At 40.3% G+C, this 23,003-nt stretch overlaps 1 protein-coding gene across 1 annotated transcript in view; it reads left to right on the forward strand.

The window, feature by feature from the left end:
• Positions 1–23,003, forward strand: part of Dora (zinc finger SWIM domain-containing dorado) — a 506,090-nt gene that overhangs the window by 207,790 nt on the left and 275,297 nt on the right. The gene's annotated exons all lie outside the window — the stretch shown is intronic.

Here is a 23,003-nt window from a genome sequence, read left to right on the forward strand (position 1 = left end):
ACGAACAGTAATACTCCCGGTAGATCACCTTACCTGATCAGGAGAAGAGTGGAGGTGAGGTGACTCTCCAAACTTCAACCCACGCCAGGTAAGGTTAATACTACCAGGAATAGAAATTGTAGCATATCAGACACCAGGAACTAGAGTTTTGCCCCAGCCCGCTAGAGGGGGAGGAGTGCACAACGTAACTCGCTAATGGTTCCTGGTTGCCTGAACAACCCTAACTCCACTTACAACCCACTTTTTCCCTCACAATACCCCCTTTCCAAAACTTATGGACGGAGTCAATAAGTTAATTAACAGAGGGAAAAGAACTATGTACAACCTCGGCTCAGCCAGTCTGAAAAGTGGTTTTCAGAGCCAGATATATATACAACTTTAAACTTATAGGGCTGAATAGTCAAAGCCCATCTCAAGAGTCTGCTATTTGAACCTTAAAAGTTCTCCAAGTACATCAGTGGCTTGTGATCTGTTTCAAGCACAAAGGGTTTTCCGTATAGGTAGTATTTGAATCTGCTTATACCCCATACTAATGCGTAACATTCTTTCTCCACAGTGGAGTATCTTTCTTCTCTTGGCAGAAGCTTCTTACTGGCGAAAGATACTGGGAAAGGAGTCTCTTCATAATACTGAAGCAGTACAGCCCCGAGTCCAGAATGGGAGGCATCTGTTTGGAGACAAAAAATTTTATTAATATCTGGTAATTTTAGGACGGGGGTTGGAAAATAACCTTTTAATTTGTTCAAAGCTTTGGATGGCTTCTTCAGAACAACTAAGAGGTTCCTTGACACACTTTTTTAAATAGTCTGTGAGGACTGAAGTCAAACCACTTAAATTTGGCACAAAACTTCTCTAGAAATTTACGGATCCAAGGAAACTTCTTAACAACTTTTTTGTAGTAGGGAATGTACTTTCTAAAATGGCTTTGGTCTTATTAGGAAGGGGTGATAAATTGTTGTCAGAGATAATAAACCCGAGGTATTGTACCTTAGGATAGCCAAGAAAGCACTTCTGTGGCTTGACTGTAAGGCCGTGAGTTCTTAGTCTTTTCAAAACCAGCGACAGTGTAGTTAAATGGTCTTCCCAGACATGTGTCATAATATAAATATTATCAAAATATGCTGAGACATTCTTGAGATCAGAAAGGACTATTCTCATAAGCCTAATATATGTGGCACACGCAGTAACCAAGCCGAAAGGCATTGTGCAATATTGCATTAGTCCTCTATGAGTAGGGAAAGTAGTGTATGGTTTTGAGTCTGGGTATAATGGCACTTGACGGTACGCTTGTGAGATGTCTAACTCCGAGAAGAATTTACAGTCATGGAATTTATACAAGTCATGATCGATTACTGGCATGGGTTCTGCATCCCATTTAGTGATAGTATTTAAATAACGAAAATCTTGTGCCAGTCTGTAAGAATTGTCTGGTTTCTTTACCATAACAACTGGTGAACAGAAAGCTGATTTAGAAGGTTCTATGATATTTAAGTTAAATAGTTTGTCAACTTCATTATCAAGTGTTTTCCGTAAGTGAACGGGAATAGGGTAGATTTTCCGCCTTACTGGTTCTTGAGCTGACAATTCAATCTTGTGTACAACAGTGGTGGTAAGTCCTGGGATCTCTCTGAATACGTCTGAAAAGGTATTTACTAAGGCACTTACTTGAGACTTTTGTTTATTTGATAGTTCGCTGTTGATGTTGACATCTGAGTTATTCGGTGAAGGATCATCCGCTAAGATATCCAGTACTAGTTCCTTCGATTCTGTAAGAGACTCGTCATCTATAATACAAACTTTACATTCGTATGAATCACCACTTGTAACTACGCTGTAAGATGTATCTTCATCAAAGGAGTTTAAACAAAGATTAACTTCTCTATGGTGGTACCGTTTCAAAATATTGACATGATACATTCTTTCCTTACCCTTGACATCTAAGAGATAATCTACCTTATTACAGACCTTCACCACTTTATACGGTCTGCGCCAGGTAATTAACAATTTGTTGGATTTGTCAGGTAGAAGAACTAAAACTTCATCACCAATATTAAACTTACGCTTGGAGCTTTTATGGTCAAAATAGGTCTTGTAGGTTTCCATAGACATCTTTAGGTTTTTAACAACCAAATCGGCAGTTTCTTCCAATCTTTCCCTCAGATCTAAAAGAAACTGATAGCTGTTTTGAACTTCAGGTTTAATATCTTTGGACCATAGTTCATTCAAGATAAATAGTGGTCCACGAGCTTGTCTCCCATAAAGCAATTCAAAAGGGGAATAACCAAAGGAATCACTCGGAATCTCGCACATTGAGAAAAGAGCACATGGTAGAAATCTATGCCAGTCAGTTGGTTTAAGAATACATAGTTTCTTTAATATTAACTTCAGGATGGCATGTTGTCGTTCCACTCTTCCGTTATACATTGGATGGTAAGGTGTAGTGAAAAGAGGTTTAACACCCACAAGTTGATAAACCTGTTCCATTCATTCTGAAGTGAATTGTGCCCCTTGATCCGACAGAATTTCACGAGGTATACCTACACATGAAAAAATAGATAATAAGGCTTCTGTGACTTCTATGGACATAATGGATTTTAAGGGTACTGCCTCTGGGAAGCTGGATGCATAGTCAATCATAGTTAAAATATATTTATGACCTCATGATGAGTGAGGAGTGAAAGGGCCAACTATATCCACTGCAACTCTTGCAAAAAGGACTGAGAAAATTGGCATCTTTACCATAGGAACTCTCTTAGTTCTACCCTTTTGTGAGGAAAGTTGACATACGTGACATGATCTACAGTACTTACAGATGTCAGAGGACATACTAGGCCAGAAATATAGGTCTTTGATCTTGTAGGTTTTCCTGTGTGAAAAATGGCCAGAGACTGGTAGGTCATGAGAAATTTTTAAAATAGTTTCCCGGCAATCTCTCGGAATGACTAACAGACTTCGACCTATGTCATTGGGTTTATCTGCAGACACTATAGTCTTGTACAGAAGATCATGTTTGAACTGAAACTTACAAGAAAATTTCTTTTTTTGTATCACGTTGCCATTTAAAGCTAACTAACGGGTTTCCTCTAAGGAAGGACAAGTCTTTTGAAGACCCTCTAAATCTATATGAGACAGCTCAGTAGGTTTTCCTTTGGAAAGAACTAATGGGTTGATAGGTTTTACCTTAGACTGAGCTCTGGTAAGGATGTTAATTGTGTTCTGTTGCTGAAAAGATTTTGTCACACTTTGTTTTTTACTGGTTTCTGCGTTTTCCGGTTTTGGTGACTGACTTACTACTAAGGGTGTTCCTGGAGTTTCATAACTATCGGCACTCTGATTTAAGTTACCGAACTGAATCACTTCTGGAGCTATCTGTGAAGAAACAGAAGTATTAGGCTCCAACCCTTTCTTGGAAACTCTTCTAAATTCCAGTCTCTTTCAGATGGGAAAGTAGCCCCTTCTATGTTCCCAACCAAAACAGAACATGAGATTATTGGGGCAACTACTGCATCTACCCATCCTGAGAACCATTTGCACCTTAGGAAACATCTGATTGTTGGAAAAGAATCACTTCTTCCTAAATAGTTAATTTTGTGGTCTTACAACGTGATGAATCTAGGTTAGGGAAAAGCTTACTCGAGATAACAATACAGGAACATCCATTGTCTCTAAGAATTGTTGAAACATTCATGCCATTGACTGTACCTTCACTAAAAGGTGCGTTAATATTAGATTCGGTGAAACACTTACCAATATTCTCACCTTTTCTCTTAGGACAGTCGGGGCGTCTATGGCCCAGTTCGTTACAGTTGAAACACTTTACTGTGGAATTCTTCGATACGAAGGTTTTGGATCCCTCAGATTGTTTAGGCACAACAGACTTATATCTACTACGTTCTTTAGGGTAGTTATTATGTGCACACGCATATATGTCTGCAGCTTGTGCCATTTCCGAAGCTGTATGAATGTTGCGTTCTTTTATGAATATTCGTAAATCAGAGTTTACAGAAGAAAGGAATTGGTATCTTACCATCAGGTCTCGTAAAGAGTCGAAATCTTGGTCAACTTCAGCACTATGAGTCCACGAATCAAATAATCTGAAAAGTGTTGTTAAGAACTGCATATAATTTTGATTTGGAGTTATTTTAATGTGCCTAAACTCTGACCTGTAATGATGAGCTGTTTTCTTGAAAGCCTGAAGTATAGCTTTCTTCAGCAGGCTATAATTAGCAATAACATCAGAGGGTAGGGTGGAATAGACATTTAATGCTGAACCTGACACCAGTAAGCCAAGCCTAGTAGCCCAAGAATCTGATGGCCAGTCACAGAGAGTGGCAGTGCTCTCGAATCTGGCAATATATGCCGAGATGTCATCTTGTTCTGTGAAAGGTGGTATCTGTGGCATCCTAATATTTGATTCTTGGGAAGGGTATTCTAGTACCCCTTCATCTATTTTCTGCTTAGATAGTTCTATCTTCTTGGCTTCTAATTCCAACCTTGACTGTTCTAACTCCCTCTTCTTAGCCTGTTCTTCAATTCCCTTCATTTTGAAGGCTACCTCTCTCGCCTGAACTCTGTCTTCTCTAGTTATCCTTTCCTGTTCTTGTTTCTCTTCCCGAGCTAGTCTTTCATGTTCCTTTTTATCTTCTCGAGCTAGTCTTTTTTCTTCTCGAGCTAGTCTTTCCTGTTCCTTTTCCTCCTCTCGAACTAGTCTTTTCTCTTCGAGAGCTAGTCTTTCTTGTTCCTTTTTCTCCTCTCGAGCTAGTCTTTCCTGTTCCTCTTTCTTTTCAATAGCCATTTTAGCCGTAATATAACTATCAAGGTTCTGTCCAGTAAATCCCATTTCCTTTCCAGCTTTCAACCAGAAATCTAAGGAATCCATCTTGTAAAAAGAAATATTACACACCAAACTTGACCTGTCTTAACTAACAAACTAACAGGAACGTCTGTTGCAAGAGAGGGACACAGTCCGCACACTTTAAACTTCCCAAAGAAGAAAATGAACTAAGTTTTTTCTCCCTGGAAGAATACACTTGTGGGCTCAATAGCCTTCACTAAGCTAAATACGCACGGTTCACACAGGAGGGGTTATTATTAAAGTTCCCCAGGTCCAACAAATAGGCAAACTTCTAAACCGAACCCTAGAACCAAACAATGGTAAGTCAACCAGACTACCAGTAATGACTTGACACCTTAACGATACTAACTCACCCTTTTCTATCTTAAATGTTATACTCACAACCAGTTGAACCATCAGGACGATGTTGCTTCAAGAGTTAGATCTTGGCAAGGTCGCCATTGTCAGTGGAATGCCTTCCATCTGAGCAAAAAACTAATGGGAAAATAAATAAATAAATAAAGAACGACTCTAGGAATAATAAGAATATTGTCTTTTGAGGATTTTACTTAAAATTTAAATATAATAAAAGTGGCTTTTGGTTCTGGTGCTGTATTTGGGCAGGAGTAGGTAAGGCCCTGGATGCATCTCTGATGTTTAAGACGATGTAGGTAATCCTGGGCGGATGGTAACAGTCCGATGTTTTGGAATCTCCTCTACCACTTGGTTGGAGCACCACCAGTAGGATAAATAAGGGCCATTAGTAGTCGGGCAATGTTAATTAGTCCAATTAACAAGTATCTTGCTTCCTTATCTGGCGTCTACCCTGGATGACCACACCAGAAGCAGAGCTGGTAATTAGAAAAAATACACTGGTTACCAACAGTTAGGCGAATATAATCTTTAAGAATGAAAAAGAGTGGTAAATGCCAAAATCATTACTGGTAACCAGCAAACAAAAGAAAACAATGAACAGTAATACTCCTGGTAGATCACCTTACCTGATCAGGAGAAGAGTGGAGGTGAGGTGACTCTCCAAACTTCAACCCACGCCAGGTAAGGTTAATACTACCAGGAATAGAAATTGAAGCATATCAAGACACCAGGGACTAGAGTTTTGCCCCAGCTCGCTAGAGGGGGGGGGTGCACGACGTAACTCGCTAATGGTTCCTGGTTGCCTGAACAACCCTAACTCCACTTACAAACCACTTTTCCCCTCACATTGCTACCTGATTTTTTCGTTAGCCGATGACGTTGTTACCCGGGGGTTCACTGTACTGTACAGTGGACCCTCAACCAACGATATTAATCCATTCCAGAGAGCTTGTCGTTAATCGAATTTATCATTAGTCGAATTAATTTTCCCCATAAGAAATAATTGAAATTCAATTAATCCATTCCAGACACCCAAAAGTATGAAAAAAAAAAATTCACATGAAATATACATTTTCCTACATAGAAAAACAAGGATACATGCACAATAAATACTACATGAAGAATAAATTACACTTACCTTTATTGAAGGGTATTGATGAGTGATGAGACACTGTTTTTCTCAAACACTGGGATTTTCAGTGAAACATGAGTAAAGACTTCACTTTGCAATCCCCACTATCATTACAACAAAACATGAGAGTTAGCCTGTCTTTTGTAGGCTTGTGTCCTGGGAGTGCCTTTTCCTCCTGAGTAATGTAGGTCCTGTTTGCCGTTTTCTTCCAGAACAGGCCTGTTTCGTCACAATTGAACACTTGTTGGAGGATGAATTTTTCAGCTTCACCATGCTTTCACCATGCCTTATCACACTGTGTATGCCACTATGATTCTTATATCTCTCAAACAAACCTTTGCTGGCCTTAAATTCACCAATATGAGCACTAGTTCCAGGCATTTTTTCCTGTTCACCTGGGTGTTAGTTGACTGGTGTGGGTCGCATCCTGGGGACAAGATTATGGACCCCAATGGAAATAAGTTAGACAGCCCTTGATGACTCACTGACTTTCTTGGGTTATCCTGGGTGGCTAACCCTCTGGGGTTAATTGTTTCTCGGTAATTGTTGCTTGTTAAGCCACACCAACAACAGTCTCTCCACATCTTCGAGTAGTACAGCTGATGGTGGTACAGAGGCAGCAGCAGCTGACCATGGTACAGCAGCAGCTGACGGTGGTGCAGCAGCAGCTGACGGTGATACAGCAGCAGCTGACCGTGGTACGATAGTATTTCGATAGTATTTCTCACCCTTTTTTTCACAGGGTTGACTCTTCTGCTTGGAGTACCCAACTTGGCTGTTCGATACAGTAATTCTTGACTCATGACAAAGTCACTAATGGGTGCTGGTGGCTTCACAGTCAGAATAAGATCTTCCTGGAGCAGGAATCGAATCACACCAGACCACATGGGATCGGTTCTTTCTTACTGGAGGAATGAACAAACTCAGTGGAGTGGATGACTAGAAGTTTTCTTTGGGCCCATGGTGGCTTATTTAGCAGTTACAAGCTCTAAAAACAATGGAATAATACAAAATTTATCTAATGTATGTGTGCAACCGTCTGCCCTGGCTTATAAACAATGGCACACTGTAGATGAATGGTTCAGAGAACCGACTCAGCTGAACTGAGGCACTCAGAACAGACAGATGCGTTCAGGACGAATGTTTGTTAGTCGAGTTTTTCATCGTTGGTTGGGCCAAAATTTTTATGCAAAAACACTTCGTTAGTCGATTTTATCGTTAGACGATGCCTTCGTTGGTTGAGGGTCCACTGTATTTGGAAATTGATGGAAAATGCATTACCTGTTGTTCATAACTCATTATTCACTTGTCCCATCTTTCTTCATTACTCATTATTCATTTATGCAAGCATTTTTATAACTCATTACTCATTCATACAAACATACTAATAATCCATTACTCATTTCAGCAAGCAGTCTTTATAACTCAGTCATTGCTGTACTCATTCACTCCACATGTTTAAACCACGTTCAGTGGAACCTCAGTTTTCGTTTGCCCTGGTTTTCATCAAATTTGGTTTTCGACCACTCTTTTTGTCAAAATTTTGTCCCAGTTTTCGTTCATCACCTTGGTTTCCATCGAGTTGACAGTGGTACGCTGTACCGAATGTGTCCGCCAGCCCGCGCCCACACAAAGCATCCCACACTTTCTGAGTACGTCTGGCTTTGTTTTTCGTTGAATGAGCATTGCCCTGTGTGTTCAACCAAAACATTTCATAATAATCCATTGTTTTTTGTGCTTGTTTATTGAGTGTGACTGCTAAATAAGCCACCATGGGGCCAAAGAAAGTTCTGAGTGCCAGCCAGAAACACGATAGAATTCAAGAAAGAACTCGTAGCAAAGTATGAAAGTGGAATGAATTGCAAATTTTTGTGGAGAAATATCACTACCACCCTCTACAAAGGTAGAGGGTGGTAGTGATTGTGATAGAGGGTGGTAGTGATGATGGTAGAGGGTGGTAATGATGGTGGTAGAGGGTGGTAGTGATGGTGGTAGAGATAACCTCTCCTCCCTCTCCCCTCCTTGCCATCTTCCTTACAAAGGTAGAGGGTGGTAGTGATTGTGGTAAAGGGTGGTAATGATGGTGGTAGTGATGGTAGAGGATGGTAGTGATGGTAGTAGAAGGGTGGTAATAATGGTGGTAGAGATAACCTCTCCTCCCTCTTCCCTCCTCGCCATCTTCCATATGCCAACAAGAGTCTTCAATAAAGGTAAAAGTAATGTTAAATGTTCATTTATCCATTTCATTAGTTCTTTGTAGTTATTTCTCATTGTTTTCTGTATGTAAAACTCTAGTTATTCTCTATAAAATGTATTTTTTGTTAATACTTTTGGGCATCTGGAATGGATTAATTGGATTTACATTATCTCTTATGGGAAATATTGCTTCAGTTTTCATCGAATTCAGTTTTCTTCAGACTTCTGGAACGAATTAATGACGAAAACCAAGGTTTCACTGTATGTGTATTTATTTATTTTTTTTTTTCAACAAGTTGGCCGTCTCCCACCAAGGCAGGGTGACCCAAAAAGAAAGAAAATCCCCAAAAAGAAAATAGTTTCATCATCATTCAACACTTTCACCACACTCATACATAATCACTGTCTTTGCAGAAGTGCCCAGATACAACAGTTTAGAAGCATATATGAAGATATATAACATATCCCTCCAAACTGCCAATATCCCAAACCCCTCCTTTAAAGTGCGGGCATTGTGCTTCATATTTCCAGTATTCAAGTCTGGCTATATAAAAATAACTGGTTTCCCTGAATCCCTTCACTAAATATTACCCTGCTCACATTCCAACAGCTCGTCAGGTCCCAAAAACCATTCATCTCCATTCACTCCTGTCTAACACGTTCACGCACGCTTGCTGGAAATCCAAGCCCTTAACTCTCAAAACCTCCTTTACCCCCTCCCTCCAACCTTTTTGAGGATGACTCCTACCCTGCCTTCCTTTCCCCACAGATTTATGTGCTCTCCAAGTCATTCTACTTTGAGCCATTCTCTCTAAGTGACCTAACCACCTCAACAACCTCTCTTCAGCCCTCTGATTAATACTTTTAGTAAATCCACACCTCTTCCTAATTTCCACACTCTAAATTCTCTGCATAATATTTACACCACCCATTGCATTTAGACAGGACATCTCCACTGCATCCAGCCACCTCCTCGCTGCAGCATTTATAACCCAGGCTTCACACCCATATAAGAGAGTTGGTACCACACTATACTTTCATACATTTCCTTCTTTGCCTCCATAGATAACATTTTTTTATCTCCACGTATACCTCAATGCACCACTCACCTTTTTTCCTTCATCAATTCTATGGTTAACCTCATCTTTTATAAACCCATCCGCTGACACGTCAACTCCCAAATATCTGAAAATAAATATAAGGAATATAAATGTATAAATTCAAGGATTATGTGGAATAAAATAAGGGGATGGGAAAAATGAGTTATAGTAAGTATTTATGCACCTGGAGAAGAGAGAAGTGTAGAAGAGAGAGAGAGAGATTTTGGGGAATGTTGAGTGAGTGCATGGCGAGTTTTGAACCTAGTGAGAGAGTACTAGTGGTTGGGGATCTCAATGCTAAAGTGGGTAAAAATGTTGTGGAGTGAGTAGTAGGTAAATTTGGGGTGCCAGGGGTAAATGAAAATCGGGAGCCTTTAATTGAGCTAAGTGTAGAAAGAGGTTTAGTAATAAGTAATACATATTTTATGAAAAAGAGGATAAATAAGTATACAAGGTATGATATATCACATAATGAAAGTAGTTTGTTAGATTATGTATTGGTGGATCAAAGGTTGATGGGTAGGCTTCAGGATGTACATGTTTATAGTAGGGCAATGGATATATCAGATCATTATCCAGAGGGCTGAGGAGGGGTTGTAGAGAGAATGGAATGAAACAGAATGACTTCAAGAGTGTATAAATCTGTAGTGGAGGGAAGGCGGGGTAGGGGTTGGCCTAGGAAAGTTTGGAGGGAGGGGGTAAATAAGGTTTTGTGTGCGAGGGGCATGGACTTTCAGCAAGCATGCGTGAGCATATTTGATAGGAGTGAATGGAGACAAATGGTTTTTAATACTTGACGTGCTGTTGGAGTGTAAGCAAAGCAACATTTATGAAGGGATTCAGGGAAACCGGCAGGCCGGACTTGAGTCCTGCAGATGGGAAGTACAATGTCTGCACTCTGAAGGAGGGGTGTTAATGTTGCAGTTTCATAACTAGCATAAATCACCCCTCTGGCAAGACAGTGATGGAGTGAATAATGGTGAAAGTTTTTCTTTTTTGGGCCACCCTGCCTTGGTGGGAATTGGCCGATGTGTTAATAAAATAATAAAAAATATTTAGTTGTAGGTACAGTTAGAGTAAAAGGTAGATGGGCCAAAAGAAAAATGGCAACAGCAAGTAAAAGAGAGGTTAAAGTGTATAAACTAAGGGAGGAGGAAGTTAGGGTGAGATATAAGCAACTATTGGCAGAAAGGTTTACTAGTGCAATGATGAATGGAGGGGGGGGGGGTTGAAGAGGGTTGGGATAGTTTTTAAAATACAGTATTAGAGTGTGGGGCAGAAGTTTGTGGCGATAGGAGGGTGGGGGCAGGAGGAAAGAGGAATGATTGGTGGAATGATGAAGTAAAAGGTGTGATAAAAGAGAAAAAGGTAACTTATTAGAGGTTTTTACAAAGCAGAAATGTTATAAAAAGAGCAGAGTATATAAAGAGTAATAGAAAAGTGAAGAGAATACAAAAGGAAAGCACATGATAGATTAGGAGAGGCACTGTCAAGAAATTTTGCTGAAAATAAGAAAAATTTTTGGAGTGAGATAAACAAGTTGAGAAAGCTTAGGGAGCAACTGGACTTATCAGTTAAAAGCAGAATAGTGGAGTTAGTTGATAGGGAACTGGAGGTATTGGGTAGATGGCGAGAATATGTTGAGGAACATTTAAATGTCGATGAAGATAGGGAGATGGTAATTTTATGCAGTGGCCAAGGAGGTATAATGTCTTTTAGAAGAGTGAAGAATAGCAGGATGTGGGTGTGGGGGGAGGTGCATGAGGTATTTCATAGAATGAAAAGGGGTAAAGCAGCTGGAACTGACAGGATCATGACAGAAATGTTAAAAGCTTGGGGGGATGTAGTGTTGGAGTGGTTGGGATTGCCTAGGGATTGGCAGAGAGCATGTATAGTACCTTCATATAAAGGGAAGGGGGACAAAAGAGATTGTAAAAATTATATGGGAATAAGTTTACTGATGTAGGTAGTAGGTTGGTAGACAGCAACCACCCAGGGAGGTACTACCATCCTGCCAAGTGAGTGTAAAACGAAAGCCTGTACAGTGGAGCCCCGCCTTGCGATATTAATCCGTTCCTGAGAACTCATCGTAATTTACGAAATTTTTGTAAGGCGAATTAATTTTCCCCATAAGAAATAATGGAAATCAAATTAATCTGTGCAAGACACCCCAAAGTATGAAAAAAAAAATTTACCACGTGAAATATTAATTTTAATACACACAAACTGAAGAAAGCATGCACAATTACTACTCTACTAAGAATAAAATACATGACACTTACCTTTATTGAAGATCTGGTGATGATTGATGGGATGGGAGGAGGGGAGAGCGTGAAAGTTATTGTTTAGAAGGGGAATCCCCTTCCATTAGGACTTGCGGTAGCAAGTCCTTTTCCGGGGTTACTTCCCTTCTTCTTTTAATGCCACTAGGACCAGCTTGAGAGTCACTGGACCTCTGTCGCACAACATATCTGTCCATAGAGCTCTGTACCTCCCATTCCTTAAGACTTTCCTAAAATGGGCCATAACATTGTCATTGTACAGGTTGTCAACACAGCTTGCAGTAGCTGTGTCAGGGTGATTTTTATCTGCAAAGGTTTGCATTTCAACCCACTTTGCACACATTTCCTTAATCTTTGAAGTAGGCAACTTCCTCAATTTCTCTCTCCCCTCCTGTGAAGCAGTTTCCTCAGGTCTGGCCTTTTGCTGTTCAAGATGATCTTGCAGCTCATCAGTGGTTAGTTCTTCATTGTCCTCCTCCACCAACTCTTCCACATCCTCCCCACTAACCTCGAACCCCAAGGACTTCCCCAATGCCTCAATGGATTCCACAACTGGCATTTGCTTCTCAGGGTTAGCCTCAAACCCTTCAAAATCCCTTTCTTCTACACATTGTGGCCAGTTTCTTGCAAGCAGAGTTCAAGGTCCTCTTAGTCACTCCCTCCCAAGCCTTACCTATAAGGTTTACACAACTGAGGATACTAAAGTGATCTTTCCAAAACTCTCTTAGAGTCAGTCGAGTGTCTGAGGTCACTTCAAAGCACTTTTGAAACATAGCTTTTGTGTAGAGTTTTTTGAAGTTTGAAATGACCTGCTGGTCCATGGACTGCAGGAGAGGAGTGGTATTAGGAGGCAAAAACTTGACCTTAATGAAGCTCATGTCCCCAGAGAGTTACTCTGCCAAGTCTGAAGGATGACCAGGAGCATTGTCTAATACCAGGAGGCACTGAAGGTCCAATTTCTTTTCCATTAGGTAATTTTTCACATTGGGGGCAAATGCATAGTGTAACCAGTCATAGAAAAAGTCCCTAGTGACCCATGCCTTACTGTTTGCCCTCCACAGCACACACAAATTAGCCTTGAGGACATTGTTTTGCCTGAACGCTCTGGGAGTTTCAGAGTGATACACCAATAAAGGCTTCACTTTGCAATCACCACTAGCATTAGCACACATCAGAAGAGTAAGCCTGTCTTTCATAGGCATATGTCCTGGGAGTGACTTTTCCTCCTGAGTAATGTAGGTCCTTATTGGCAATTTCTTCCGAAACAGGCCTGTTTCGTCGCAATTAAACACTTGTTCAGGTTTCAGTTCTTCACTGTCTATGTACTCCTTGAATTCCTTCACATATTTTTCAGCCGCTTTTTGGTCTGAACTGGCAGCCTCACCATGCCTTATCACACTATGTATGCCACTACGATTCTTAAATCTCTCAAACCAACCTTTGCTGGCCTTAAATTCACTCATATCACCACTAGTTGCAGGCATTTGAGAAGACTTTGTTGTCTCCGATATTGCGTAAAAGATCACCTAGTACAGGAAGTGGGAAGCGTTCTGGAATAGTTTTCGCATTTAACTTCCTAAAGTCAATCACCGGGCGCCAAGTACCGTCCTTCTTAGGCACTAGGATCAAGGGCGCATTCCAGGGTGAATTGCTAGGTGCAATAACTCCATCATCGAACATTTGATTGATCAATTCCTCTGCGACAGCAACTTGGGAATGAGGCATTCTGTATGCAGGTATATAGATAGGTCTAATACCAGGTTCAAGTGGAATACGATGGAACAATAAGTTCGTTATACCCATCTTCTCACCTGGTAAGGCAATGGCTTTACGATGTTTGTTCAACAGCGTCAACAAACGCTTGACTTCGTCTGGGAAGTCAGTGGGAGCAAAGTCTTTCTCCTCAACTGGTGGAATGGATTGATCCAGTGGAGTGGATGAGGTCTCAACTGTTGAAATAGCACCGACCCACTGGTCAGGTGGCACGTCATCCTGTACTTGAACAGGGTAAGGATAGTGAACCAGGTCAATGAGATTGGTATTTGCTCTGAGACGAACACTGTGACCCGACGTGTTAGCAAGGAATAAATGGATCTTACTGTCTCTTACAATGTGTAAGGAAGGTTCAACAAATAAACCCTTGACCTTGCAGGAATCACTGTCAACTAGGACGTTATCACCATCTGGAACACTAGGAACAACAGACACTCTAGTGAGAGCACTAGCCGCAACAGAGACGTCTTTCTGCAGACCGCATGTGACATCAACAAGAGATGGCATTACTAGTTTCAAGCAATCGTTTTCCGACAAGGCGTCCCCTGTGGAGAAACTACTACTTGGACTAGCAGACATTGCAGGGATAGGCTGAGCACTCAAAGCAGTCTGAGCGTCCTTGGACACTTGAGGCAATACACTATCTTGCATATCTGAAGGTGTAGGTGGAACACAGATGGGAGTGACAGAGTTACTAGTGCCTGACCGCTTGGGTACGCTACTGGAAAATGCATTGGCTTGTAAGGACTTAATCCGTACATCATACTCTGCGGCAGTATGGCAGATTTCTGATCCAAGCTGGTAACCCCAAAATGGAACGATCAAGTCGTCAATTTGGGCATGCCATCAGTAAGGGTCGAGCACAATGCGTAAGTCTCGCATGGAAGCAAATCCCAGTAGAAGGTCACCAGGGAAAGTAATCTGGTTGACAACAAGAAAAGCAGCAGTAAAGTCTCTACCTTGGATAGTAAAGGTGAGCGAAGTCTGACCTCGGACACGCAGAAGGGAACCAGCTACTCCACTAAGGGAGGTTACAGTAGTTGGTTCAACGAGGAGGACACGTTGTAACTGCTTCTCTTTAAACAAGCTAGACCTGATGATATTAACTTGCGCACCAGAGTCCATGAACACATGAACGGGCACATTATGGATAGAAGCTTGTACCAAAGGACCTATCGTTTCGTTAGGAGTTATGTGCAAACAGAAAGGTGGGTTGTCATCGGAGAAGGCATTTTCTACTTCATCCCCAAATTACTCTACGTCAGAGATGTGTGAAGCAACCTCAGCAGCAGGGTTGTCATTCTCAAGACTGGCTAAGGCTTCATAGGAATTTTGAACTGGGATGGTGTACTCATTATCACCTACTGTCACGACTGGACGAGTAGACTGGGGCGCTCGGATTCCCCTGAATTGGAAGAATGAGCCTGGTTCTGGTTAGTTTGAGAACCACAACGTCTGTTTCCTCTCCTGGTTCTGCGGTTGGAACGGCCACGGAAAGATCTAGAGTACTGAAGGTTGTAGAGAGCATTGCACTCAGATGTGTCATGTCCATGTATTCTATGATAAGTACAGTAGGGAAGATCTGACTGGTACTCATCATCAGTACGACGCCTCTTAGGGTGACTATCAGGACAATTAATTGCAATATGGCCACGGAAACCACAATTGTCGCAAGTTCTTTGACTGTGGGTACTGTACATACTACGGGTGCTATGGGAATGATGGCTCTTAACACTGGCTTTGGATGATGGACGCGAGTGATTAAGGTTGAGAGTTTTGGCAGTAGCACAAACAAGAGGAAGTACAGGAGTAGACAAAGTGGTTGGCGTAGACTTACGATAAGGGAAGGTTCCCTCGGGACACAAATTATGTACATGGATGAGAACTGCAAGCGGTCCCATAGTAGCATTTAGAGGACTAGAATTGTACACATACATAGATGTCGGTGGCATTAGTTGTTTGATAACTCCGAATGCTGCTAATTTAGCAAACCCTTCAAGGGCTGGTTTAACATTGTCTTTGAGGTACCTAGAACTTTGACCTGCTTTAACAAATAAGGACATTAGGTTATTAAGACAAAGGGCAAACTCATCTAATGACTCCTCTGGCCTCGGAGCTGTGCACACTAATTCTTTGAGAACGACAAAAGGATCGGTTTCTCGCACCGGTTCAAAATAGTTATGGATTAACTATTCATAATCTTGCCACCTGGTTAGATCTTGATAGTCCTTCATACGAATTAAGTTGAACACATGCGCGGCCGCTGGAGAACGGGCTAGACTCTCCTTTCCGATACTGATTAAACAACACTCAGATGGAAGACCATCAACTGAAGCATTAGCTCTGGCTCGAACAGCGGTAAACCAACCTTCTAGATTGTCTGGGTTACCATTGAACAATGGCATAGCATCATATGGATCACGACTGAAATTACGCAGGCTAGAAGTCTGAGTGTGTCTATTATTTGATACAGGATTACTTGAATTGTGAACTGATGCATTACTGGTTGTACTAGCAGCATGTGCTGAGGCATCACTTGAGAAGATTTGAGACATGTTTGCAAAATGTAAAACAAGAATTTAGAGAAACTAAAGAAAACGTAACTGAGGAACACACGAAAGTGAACTTAAATGGGAAGAAAATGCTTAACTATTCTGCATAAGTAATTAAAAATTGACAGGTCACACTGTAAGCAAGGAAACTCACACAAGAAAATACTCAACTGAATAAACAACACTTCGAAAATCAAGAGAACTTGTACTTTACTCACATCTAATTTGCTCAAATTTTACTTTAAATTGGATTAATGGCACAGTGAGTTGTCTTTACTCTCAGTGCAATAGGGAAATTCAACAATAAAATGATGAATCAATCAAAAATGTTGGAATGGACTTAATAAAACTTGTGCAAAATTAGAAAAACTGGGGAAAACAATTCACTAAAAAGAAAATAAAATGGCACACAAAGAATAAAATATTATGCACAGAACAGAGCATAAAAACTGCACTGAAATAAACTGTAGCAATATTGCAAATAACAATTGCTAATCAAAAGTACTGCACACACTACATAAAATTTCTGAAAGAAAAAAATTTTAATGACAACACAATGCTTGCACAAGAATTATTGCAAAATGAGTCAATGTGCAATAATAAAAAAAAATTACACACACAAGAAAACACTGTTTACAAGAAAAGAAAATATTAGCAAGGAATGAACTGAGTGAACACTTTAACTCTTAACTGCAGCTTAAGCAACGCTTACTGAACAGAGAATGATTTACTTTAAATGAACAACTTAAAAATTGCACTAAGAGTGAATTTGTTCAATGAAATATGAAAAATAATAGGTGCAAAAACACAGAACAAAAAAAGTTGAACACTTACAGTGATGCAGAACACAACACATCAACATAAACACAATACTAGAATTTTCTTGCTATGAAACTTGATGTGTGAAAAATTTGGAAAAAATAATTTTCTTGCTTGCACAAAACAATGGCACTATTGTCTGTAGAGATAAGACAAATTAGACACTAGCTAAATGAAAGAATTAACACAAAAATATTCATCACACAGAGAAAAATGAAATAAACTGGCAAGAATACACAAATTCTGGGAGGAAAATATAACAGACAACACTGAGTTGTGATGCAGAATACAAGGTAATAAATTACTGAATTAATTCACTGGAATACTGTGAACACAAGGTGATTCTGAAGTGGAAACACAAAATCTATACTGCTCATATGTTGCACACACAACAAAGGAAAAATACTAAGGTACTTACTTCTTGTGTATAAAAAAAAAGAAACACAACACAACAGGCATAAAATAATAGCACAAAAATTAACACTGAATTAAGAAGATAAAAAAATATTGCAAACAGTATATAATAAACACTGAGTCTAATCAAGAGTTACTGAATGTCACTAAGAAATCACTGGAAACAAAAAGAAATGTCTCAACACTCGCAAATGTCTCAATGAAAAATATTATCGCTGTAACGACTTGGTGAAGAATGAGGTGGAAAGTGGTGGATGGTGGTGGAGGATGTTTATGTCGTCTTGCGGCTGGCTACTGTCCTCTGCACACGTGATCGTAGAATTGCGCTTACATCGACGATAGACTTCACACAGGAGGCTTTCAACGGTGGCGCCACTGACGAAGACACACTCTAGCTCTTGACCCCCTATGTGGTCCTTAAAATATGGTGCTAGTACCCGTAATAAGGGTACAGTAACACAGTGGTAGTGGTTGGGTGAGTGGGCTGAAGCAGGGCTGAGGCCGGGCAGTGGTGAGACACACGTGGTGAGTGGGCCTATGGGATGAACGGCATAAGCCTAACTGGGGACACCCTCACTGGCGCGAAAATATTTCTAAGCCGGCTGGCTTAAAAACAAACCCACGAATTACCACAACACCACGGGGATGAAAAAGCACTCAGAACGGCGTATAGCTTGAAGCACAAAGCGATGAGAAGACTGTGCCCATGTGGTTTGCTTGAGTACTGGGTTAGTCACCTCGGTTAGTCACCTGGCTTAGTTGCTGGCTGGCTTGGCTTAACCCTTCACACAGAATGGTTTGATAACTTCTCACGATGAGCACAGCAGGGGTGGAAAGCTGGCTTGGCAGGCAAAAACTGGATGGAGTAGGCTAGGCTGACTGACTCCCTCACCACAGACTTGTTGCTGGCTTGGCTTACTTTGCAAAACTCGGGTCAACCCCTCGGGAGTGATGCAACTAAGCAGATAAACACTAATACAAGGAGACTGACCAGTAAATAATGTAGAGGCTGGTAGACACTTGCGGGGGTAGCTGGCTGGCTTGAGGTAGGTCGAGCGTTACCCTGCTCTGCAGGCCTAGTCACAAGATGGCGACCGTCTCAGTAGAAATTTATCTCCAGAAATCGCTGTAATCGTCAGGATTACAGGCCCTCCGTTGCCACCAATTTGTCGTAGGGGTTCTTAAGGAGATATGAGGGTTGAAGGTAAACACCTTGTTGGATGGTAACACTATATATTGTCAGACTGTGATAAGGAATGGATGGGCCCAGCCTGCCGTATGTGTTACTGCCTGGATGTCTATACGCCGAATGAGAGCAAGGCAGCTCGTCTCACTGCCTCAAGCTGTGCCCCGTGACGTCATACAGTCACAGGCCTAGGGAGCTTCTATATAAAGCACATGGATGGTACTATGATACTCAACTAATCTATACATACAACACATGTAAAGGAGGATCAGCAACTATGCTGAAACAACTTCCTAGCCTTTTCTCATATGATCTCTTGAGAGATGCTATCTCCTGCTGTCTGATTTTCATTTATCCACACCAATAACAGTCTCACAACATTTTCTATCAGTTGCGATCTCTGTTTCGAAAACAAACTTGCACCTTTTGCAAGAACAGCTTCCTTGATTGCCGTTTTGTTGGCCAAGATAGTAGCGATGGTTGATTGGGGTTTGGCATACAACCTGGCCAGCTCCGAGACACGCACTCCACTTTCGTACTTAGCAATTATCTTTTTCTTCATTTCCATAGTAATTTTCACCCTTTTTACAAAAGGGTTGCACTAGAAGCTTTCTTGGGGCCCATGGTGACTTATTTTGCAGTTACAAGCACTAAAAACACTGTGATAATATGAAATGTACCGAATGTATGCTTAGATGCGACCGCACTGGCTGGCTTGTAAACACTGGCACCCACGGGGCAGCTGAGGCCACACGTGGGACGCGTCCCGGACGAATCACCTAAGGCAAGTTTTTTATCGTGAAGCGAGGCAAAATTTTTGCATTCAAATGCTTCGTATGGCAGATTTAAAGTAACGTGAGGCGTTCGTAAGGTGGTCATAAGGGGTCCACTGTATATATATATTTATATATATTTTTTTTTTTTAACAAGTTGCCCGTCTCCCACTTTGTAAAAACCTCTCATAAGCTACCTTTTTCTCTTTTATCTCACCCTTTACTTCATCATTCCACCAATCATATGGTGGGCAAAAACTCATAACGCCTTAATCCACGGGACCACGCAATCCAGCATCCAGCAGAACTGAATGTTGTACTCGCTACCCAAGGACATAGGGTGGTGTGGATGACTCTCGGCTAATTTCATTCTAGTCCCTGTTTGATGTACTAGTACTGTTAACCCTTTGAGGGTCGACAGGCCCTCTCCAAGACTCGTTCTCAGGGTCGGCCAAATTTAACCCTTTGAGGGTTTTCGTCGTACTAGTACACCTTACGCGTAGGGGTTTTTGACGTACTAGTACTCGTAAATTCTAGCGGCCTCAAATCTAGTGGGAGAAAGCTGGTAGGCCTTCATATGAAAGAATGGGTCTATGTGGTCAGTGTGCACAGTCTATAAAAAATCCTGCAGCACACAGTGCATAATGAGAAAAAAAAAACTTTGACCATTTTTTTTTTAATAAATCAGCGACTTTGCAGTGTATTTTCGTATGGTATTTATTGTTGTATTCTAGTTTTCTTGGTCTCATTTTATAGAATGGAAGACATATTACAGAAATTGAGATGATTTTGACTGGTTTTACAAAGAAAGGTGCCTTGAAATTGAGCTCAAAGTAGCAGAAATGTTCGATTTTTACCAAACTTCAAAAGTAAACAAATCGTGCCAAGCGTGCAATACACGTCAACTGGTGAGTCTAATATTCTTTCACAAGTGCACCAATAATATTTATACCATTTTTTACACTAATGCAGTAGTCTGCATAACAGTAAATCTTATATTTTTTGTGAAAATAAAAATTCAAAGTGGAAAGCAAAAGAATATAAGAGGGGCCTTGAGACATGACTAATGACTAGAGGAAATGTCATTTTAGTGCCAGGAATGTCTTTCTTGTTTATTCTGGACCCTATTCGGAAATTGGCATCTTTTGAAATTTGTGTGAAATTGGCAAAATTGCTAAATTCTGACCACTGTACTGGATAGTAGAATTTCATAAATGAGTGGTTTCTTGCACCCATTCGATAGAAAAAATGGAGTTCTATCGAAATATTCATGTTTTTTGTCGACTAGTACAGTGAAATTGGCCGAAAATGGGGCTCAAAGTGGGCAAAATCGCCGATGCGTAAACATCGCCGAGACCGCTAACTTTGCGAGAGCATAATTCCGTAAGTTTTCTATCAAATTTCAAACTTTTGGTGTCTTTATGATCGGGAAAAGATTCTCTATCTTTTCATAAGAGAAAATAATTTTTTTTTTTTTTTTAATTTGGCCGACCCTGAGAACGAGTTTCGGAGAGGGCCTGTCGACCCTCAAAGGGTTAAAAAAAAAATTAAAAATATTTTTTCTTATGAAAAGATAGAGAATCTTTTCCCGATCATAATAACACCAAAAGTATGAAATTTCATGGAAAACTTATGGAATTATGCTCTCGCGAAGTTAGCTGTCTCGACGATGTTTACACATTGGCGAATTTGCCCACTTTGAGCCCTATTTTCGGCCAATTCCAATGTACTAGCCGACAAAAGTCATAACTATTTTGCTAGAACTCCACTTTTTCTATCGAATGAGTACAAGAAACCACCCATTTACCAATTTCAACTATCCAATAAAGTGGTCAGAATTTAGCAATTTTGCCAATTTCACACAAATTTCAAAAGATGCCAATTTCCGAATAGGGCCCAGAATAAACAAGAAAGACATTCCTGGCACCAAAATAACAAGTTCTTTGTTCGTTAGTCACATCCCCAGGCCCCTCTTATATTTCTTTGGTTTTCCACTTTGAATTTTTATTCTTACAAAAAATAGATGATTTACTGTTATGCAGACTACTGCATTAGTGTAGAAATGGTATAAATAATATCAGCGCACTTGTGAAAGAATATTAGACTCACCAGTTGACATGTATTGGACGCTTGGCATAATTTGTTTACTTTTGATCTTTGGTAAAATCGAACATTTCTGCTACTTTCACTCAATTTCAAGATACTTTTCATTGTAAAACCAGTCAAAATCATCTCAATTTCTGTAATATGTCTTCCATTCTATAAAAAGAGACCAAGAAAACTAGAATACAACAATAAATACCATACAAAAATACAGTGCAAACTCGCTGTTTTATTCCAAAACCACGGTCAAAGTTTTTTTTTCTCATTACGCACTGTGTGCTGCAGGATTTTTTTTTATACTGCGCACACTGACCACATAGACCCATTCTTTCATATGTAGGCCTACCATCTTTCTCTCACTAGATTTGAGGGTGCTAGAATTTAGGCATACTAGTACATATGTCAAAAACCCTGGGTCGTACGCCGTACTAGTACGGCTGAAACCCTCAAATGGTTAAGGATTATGTGGTCCCATGGATTAAGGCATCATGAGTTTTCACCCACCTTGAGGCAGGCCAAAGCAGCATGGGTTCGAGTCCTGGACTAGTTGCAGTGTTGTTATTGATCAATACCACATGTTCATGGGCACAATGATATAAAATACTGCTCATTGTACTAGTACACGAAACAGGGACTAGAATGAAATTAGCCTAGAATCATCCACACCACCATATGTCCTTGTGTAGCGAGTACAACATTCAGTTCTGCTAGATGTGCTACTCTTAAGGATTGTATGGTTTCACTGAGTAGGTTGGGGTAAATATTTTTATGGCAGTTTAGATATGCAATAAATTGCATGATAGGGATTCAGGGGAAAATATGCAGGCTATTAGATGAATGTGATTTCAAGCTATTAAATTAAGTCTTCCCATAATGCCTAGGCATGATAGTGGCTCTCTTTGCACTGCAACTCATTATTGTAATTTCATATTCTCAATATAATCTTGCAAAGAAATAAAATTTGTTTGTTTGTATTGTCAATGAAAAACACTCTCTGTAAGGTGGAGGTAAACAACTTGAGGTCTCAAAAAATGGATTTAGGAATAAAATATGTTAAGAATGGATTATATGTACGTTATCTTGGGTACTCTTCTACCATAGGAACAAAATTCACATTTGAAATATAGGTGGCAACTATGAAAGGACAGGTATCTTTTGTTTAAAGAATTAAGAATGAATTAACCCTTTCAGGGTCCAGACCCCTAATCTAAAATTTGTCCACAGGGTTCAAGAATTTAAAAAAAAAAAAATTCTTTTGAAATGGTAGAGAATCTTCTTCTGAAAGTAATAAAACAAAAAGTACGAAATTTGATGGAAAATTGATGAAATTATGCTATCGTGAATTTTGCTGCATCAGCAATATTTATGCATTGACGATTTTGCACACTTTGTTTCCTATTTTAGGCCAATTACATTATTCCAGTTGACCAAATACTTAGCTATTTCGCTAGTGTCACTTCATTT

This window comes from Cherax quadricarinatus, chromosome 57 (genome assembly GCF_038502225.1).
Source record: "Cherax quadricarinatus isolate ZL_2023a chromosome 57, ASM3850222v1, whole genome shotgun sequence".
In the NCBI taxonomy this organism is placed as follows: Eukaryota; Metazoa; Arthropoda; class Malacostraca; order Decapoda; family Parastacidae; genus Cherax; species Cherax quadricarinatus.